Here is a 7,047-nt window from a genome sequence, read left to right on the forward strand (position 1 = left end):
TATATATAATGGACACTGGGTGGCACTATAGAAATAGGAGACAGAAAACATGTTGGTTTTACTGTTTATGATTGCCTTGGAAACCCCTTTTTAGCTGCAGAGAATACTGGGTCCTGTCTTCTTGATTTCTTTCCCCTCAATCAGAGCCTCATCCCTTCATCAGCATTTGGACTCTGCAGGACTGGGCTTCTTAACCTTTTGCCATGTTTAGAAGGCCTGTCAAACAGTTCCCTCTGATGAGATAATGGCGTTCCCAGGAGGTGTGGGGGCTATTCAGCTCACCCTAAGGATGGTTGCTCAAGGTCAGTAAGTGCACCAGAGCTGGCCATACACTGGAACTCTTTGGACTATTTTTCACCCATGTGCAGCCTTTCCATAATGATGGTGCTGTGCTTATAGTTAAGTGGATGATTGAACCACCCCACCTGGTGTTCAATCTCAGCCACCAAATGCTGTTATAGTTTACTCACTGCTCCAGCAAGCAGCTTAATCTACAATCAAAAAGCTACAGGACAGCCCTTTTCTGTCCTTAGTCCTCCATGAAAGAGGCGGCCAGGTGGCCAGTCTCTGCCCATAACATGCACTTTGTCTTTGTGTTGATCTTGCTCCAAACCTCCTCATTGTCTCCTGAAGTCTTTGAAGATTTTGTTGTGCCCCTGGAGTGATGTTTCTGGGTAGATTCCCCCAGCCAGAGGTGACCAAAGTCCACTTTCAGTGGTGGGTGTAATTAATAAGAAGATGTCTCTGGTCTTGCTTCAACTATGCTACTTTTAGTTTGTTGAGGAAACTCTATACTGTTTTCCACAATGGTGGTACCATTTCCATTCCCATCATTCGTGTTCAAGTATTCCCTTTTCTGTGCATCCCATTAGTTTTTCTCTCTCCTTCTCTCCACCAGGATCCAGGATCAATCATGATATTTTATCTATTACACATTTTGCTCTTTTAGTGCAGAAAATACTTTTTTGGTACGTTCTTTGAAAGGCTACTTGAAAAACAGATCTTCTGAGTCTTTGTATGCTATTTTTCTAGGTTTTAATTTAATTAATTTATTTGAGATCCAGTTCTCTCATTTCACAATAATTTTCTCCTAAAATTTTGATTCCTTGCTACATCACTTTCTAGGATCCATTGTGATTAAATATACATGATATTACATAGGTTGGTAACACTCCAATGATATAGCTTTCCTGTTATTTATCCCTGTCTAGCATGATACCAAAGCCAATGAATATATTTTAATTCTCACCTGATTTGTATGCCTGTCAAAAATCTGATACCAATTACCAAATCTTTTTCATTAAAACACTGCCTTCCAGCAGGGTCTGACTACTCTCTCCTAGATTTCCTCATAGGGGTCTAAGAATTGCATGTATGTCTACTTTATGACTAGTTCTCTATAATCTGGTTACCTGTGATACTTCAGTTGATACAAAGGCTAAATTTTATATGTGGCCAAGGAAATCCCTTTCAGGCAGAGTTATAATCACTATTATTATGCTTACTGACAAATTTAAGGCTTCAACACTGATCGGAGCTCCAGATTCATATAACTTTCTGAGCATTCTACATCTACCCTTGGACCTGTCAAATAATCTCATACGTGTAATCAATGTGTCTAAAATTTGAAGTCATTGTCTATACACACACACATAGACACATACACAAACACATGCATTGTATCATCCACAGTCTGTTCTCCACTTGGGCTATTCTGTCTCTATGGGTAATACCAACATTCATCCAATTTCTCAAGCCAGGCACTTAAAAAAATATTCTTAACTGCATTTCCTTTCCTCCCATACCCAATCTATGACAAAATTCTATGGATTTTACATTATAAGCCAAATATTTCACAAGTTATCTATAGCATCCCTGTCTGGCATAAACCACCATCATGTCTCACTTACACCATTACAATGGCATTCCAACCAGTTGGAGTTTCTTCAATCTGTTTTGTAAAAGTAACAAATGTAATCATATTACACCATCAGCTTAGTATGTGTCAATGGCTTCCTGTTGTTTTTAGTATAAAACCTAAACAACTTTTCATGGCCTGCTAGATGCTCCATTGTGAGCCCTACTTAATCCTATATCTCTATAACTCAGCACCGTTGTTACATCTTAGTTAGAGCTAGGATCAGTTGGGAATTTTCTCTGTCTCTAACTTGCATCTTATCCCTCCCTAATAAGATAACTTTTTTACCTGCTTGCGTATTTGCATGAAATAATCTTTGCTTATTTTCTTTCCTTCGTAAGAGTTTATGATAAAATTACCTTTTCATCCTTTTTCTCAGGCTAAGTCGGTTTCATTCTTACCTTTTAAAAAATATACAAATGCATAGAATATTTTCACTTTTAGGATAGTTCATTAAACTTTAATTGTGAAAGTCATGTGTGTGGTTATGTGATTAAGGACTGTCTGTACTGATATCTAAGATCTGTGAGAACAAGCACTCTTCTATTTTAGTCATTGCCCACGCTAACGAATGAACCTGGGAAACAATAGACAGCTAACTAAGGCCTGTACAATTAGTCAACGAATAAGAAGATCACAAACAGAAAACCAAGTCAGAAATGCTGAGCTAAGATTTTTTAAGCTACTTTTAAAATTAATGTAAACATCAAAAACATACAAAGTAGCTGATTAGTATTTCCCGGCCTTGAAAAAGCAAACATGATTGCCTCTATTAGGCTATTTTATCACCCAGGCTTTCAAGAAAAATAAAAAAAAAAAAAAAGCACTGAATTTGTCTTACTTTTTTAAAAGTCATTTTCTCATTCTGAGCATTAACTACCTTTCACTTTTATCTTGCAACCTTCCTCCAGTGGATTTTCAGGCTCTTCCCTTTCAATACATCATTTAAGTTATCACCAACTATATAAAATAATAATTCAGACAATTTACTTGCTTGCATAAAAATAAATGAACAAATATATCTTTTGATTGCTTAACATAATATTTCCCAAGTGAAACTGTCATTGCCCAAGGACATAGAATGGTAATTCACTGAACTGAAGGAAGAAATTGCTAGAGCTTTCATTTATACCTATTGTAAATCCCAAATATGAAATAAATTAAGCTACAATAATATTGAATATACAGATTGATACTTGTCAGAACGTTATGTGATACTTGATTATATTGAGAAATAAGGGAAATAATGAAACTGCAAGAATTAGCCAAATATATGCAGGTGTGTGTGTGTGAGATACAAAATCTCCTTAGTTATCTGCACTATCTGATTGGAACTCATCATACCCTGGTGTTCAAATATTATTGAGTTAGGGCAATGCCTGTGGCTCAGAGGAGTAGGGAGCTGGTTCCACATACCAGAGGTGGTGGCTTCAAACCCAGCCCCAGCCAAAAACTGAAAAAAAAAAAATATATATATATATATATATAATTGAGTTAACACACTGGTACTACTGTATTTATTCTTCTTTAGACAGCAATGAAAAAGCTTACAGAATAATTGTAGATATACAACAGACACTTTTGAATTTATAATGTCACTCATATGCACTTCAGGGAAAGTAGACTATCTTTTTAGTATTATTTACACATCTTAGGATTCTGAAAAATCATTCAAGATTTCTTACAAAAATTGCTTTTGAACTTAAATACAAATTTTTTCAAAAACATTAGAAGGTTTTAGGGATAATCACGGACTATCATCCCCTTGATTGATAGCTCTGAATTTTAATTTTCTACCTTTGCATAAAGATTTGACAATTAACTTTGTGAACTTGCCACTATGTTCTTACATTGGCAGCACTGTAAGAACAATTTGGCAAGGTTTCATAACCTTGGTATATCAGGGACTCACAGTTGTGTCTGTGTCAATGTGGGGGGGTGTCTAGCTCACTGAAGGTCATTATTGTTGTTGTGTGTTTTGGTGTGTTGGTGCCAGAATGTCAGAGCTTGAATTACAACAACAAACAAACATTTGTTAATTTCTTATTAAACTTGGCAAGAGTGGAAGTGGAACAAGGACATGTTAGTCTAAGTTTATGGGGTAATGTCACATAGAAAATAGCAGTGTACAATGGATTAAATGTGTTTATGAGGGGAAAAAAGGTGTCACTGAGGAAGAGAGGTCAGGGACGCTTTAGCAAGCTGAACTGATGAAAAAACTGGAAAAATTTCTCCAGTTGTATTTCAGAATCATTGCCTGACTGTGAGAAGCATAGCAGACCAAGTAAACATTGATAGAGAAAAGGGATGGCTTTTGCATCACAACCAGCTCACATGGCCCTGTCTGAGAAGAATTTTTTTTACCAGTAAACAACTAACTGTATGTAAACACTCTCTTTATTCACCTGATCTGGCCTCCAGTAGTTTTTTTTCTTCACTCAAAGATAAAGGAAATAGTGAAAGGAAGACATTTTGATGATGCGCAGGACATCGAGGGTAATATGATGGCAGCTTTGATGGCCATTCCAGAAAAAGTTCCAAAATTGCTTCGAAGGGTCGACTAAGCACTGGCATCTGTGCATAGCTTCCCAAGGAGGGTACTTAGAAGGTGACTGTAGGGATATTTAATAATTAAGTATGTAGCATGTTTTCTATGATGAGTTCATGAACTTAATTATTAGACATTATAAGTAATAAAGCATTGATATGTAAACAAATGTAATTTTGGATTCAATTACTTGTATTTGTAAAATATTTCTGCGTCTCATAAAAAGGAAAAAAAAAGAGAATAAAAGAGAAACAAAGATCTAGGCCCCGAGGATGGACTTATTCTGACTCTATTAAAAAAAGTTTGCTTCATGTAAATAATTATTCCAGTCAAATTTAATCAAACTTTAAACACGAGATACGTTATGAATATGTCAATATTAGGTATATTTTTTAAAAATGCAAATACTTGACTCAAAACAAAAAGAATTATTTTACTTTAACTGTAAGTTAATGTGATAAGCTGTTGAACAAATGTTAGAATACTACCCCTGCCTTGAACTGAACCATCCACATTTGATTCTATAGACTGGACAATCAAGAAGATAAGCTTAGCAAGGACGAGGAGAAGGATTTTTCTGTTTGTTTTCACTTTTACCTAGCCTAATTAAAATGGCAATACACTTAATTGTATTCCAATTTCTGGCCACATTATTTTAAAGCACAAATACCCTTGAATAGCTTTATCTTAAGTGGTCAAGTGTTACAATACCCTACTTTTTCTTCTTCAGTACATTTTTTAATAAAATATGCATTTTGATTCAACGACTTGTTCATGGCTAACATTTTTTAGTGCAATTATTTAAACTCTAAGAAAAAAGATAATTAAGAAAATTAAGTGGAATTTTGAGTAATTTCTTCTGAGAATAGTTCTAAGCTCAATCTTTACCTTTAAATAACATCTTGTAAATGTTTATATGCATTGCTTTTTATTTTTATCACCACAATTACTTGATTTTTGAATTTCTTGTTTAAGTAAATGAAGAATTTGAAGAGGAAAAGGAATTATATCATGCAATGTATTTGCATTTTTAAACAATATACCTAAACTTATATTTAATCTGAATTCTATTACTTGAGCCTTTAGGCAAAAATTGATATACAGTATCTTGTTGTATAACTTCAGGAACCTCTAAAATGACTAGATCAAATGTGTGCCCGATTTTATTGTCTGCCTTTGCTCTAGTGTAAGTCTGTGAATTGACAATAAATATTGAACCTTTACTCTGCACAGAAGATAATTGTATTATAAAAAATTGGAAACATTGAATTTTCCTGAGAAAAGAATGCAGCAGACAGCAAAGCAAATAACTGTTGTCGTCAAAGTTATGGCTCAAAGATATCACACACTGTTTACCTGTTGGAAATATCAAAGGGTTCTCTTTTCCAGAATTTTATTTTTAAAGATAAGGTTAAATGTGAGATAAATTATTATAATGTTCATTGGTAGTTCACTGAGTTGCTTAAATCATATTATTTCTATTTTAATGACAAAATCAGTCCTTCTGTGAAAAGTTAAACTTCACTCTATTCAGAATTTCAGATTAAGTCTGCACTTGGGCTGTCTTGAGAGCAAATTATGGATTTCTGAGGTTGTAAACCTAGCCATTAGTATAGTCCAGTCCATTTCTGTTATTTGGGAGCTATAGGCTACACATTTCCAAGTTAAGGAGTAATAGCACTTAATGAATACCTGTGTAGATAGAAAAACCTAGTAATACTTGCATTATCTCACTTAATCCTCATAATAAACAAATTCTAAGGTGGGCCTTTTGATTATCACCAGCATTTGACATGAATTTATTTATCACTATTTTTTTAATACTGAAATGAGAATATTATAGAAGATGTATAAAATCAAATTGAAGAATATTAAGAGGAAAGATATTCATTCATTGTCAATCATATTTCGGTATTCACTTTAAATGTTTTGGTGTCCATAATGTATATATATATATTTTCAGAAACAAGATAGTAATACCATTAAAATAATAATAAAAATTTCTTGTATTTCTAATCATCATAAACATTTTTAAATATTAAAAATATTTTCAGACAGCTATGATTTGTATTTTGTGATGAATATATCTATGTTTATTAAACTACATACACTTAACTAGTCGCACCATGTTTTGTGACTGGCACATTTCTGATAATATTTTTTACTATATAGTCCTAATAACTTAAAAATTTATACTTGTAATCAATGCCATTTTAGAGATAAGTTAATTGAGATACACACATTTAAGCAACCTAGCAAGTACCTGGCATTTCCAAAGCTTGTTTATGCATCCTTGTTTCAATACTTAAATAGCACAATTTTCCTATTATAGTTCCCCTGCAGGTTGTTAATAGATATGCTGTCAAATTGATAAACATTTTAATAACTACAAAATATTGATTTCTAGCTGGGCCTGGTGGCTTATGCCTGTAATTCTAGTGCTTTAGGAGGTGGAAATGGGAAGACATTTTGAGATCTGAAGCTTGAGACTACCTTGTGCTACCTGCCCACAAAAAATATTTATATAGGATAATTTTTTTTTTGAGACAGAGCCTCAAGATGTCCCCTTGGGTAGAGTGCT

Source organism: Otolemur garnettii, unplaced genomic scaffold (genome assembly GCF_000181295.1).
Source record: "Otolemur garnettii isolate 467f Iridium unplaced genomic scaffold, OtoGar3 scaffold00040, whole genome shotgun sequence".
NCBI lineage: Eukaryota > Metazoa > Chordata > Mammalia > Primates > Galagidae > Otolemur > Otolemur garnettii.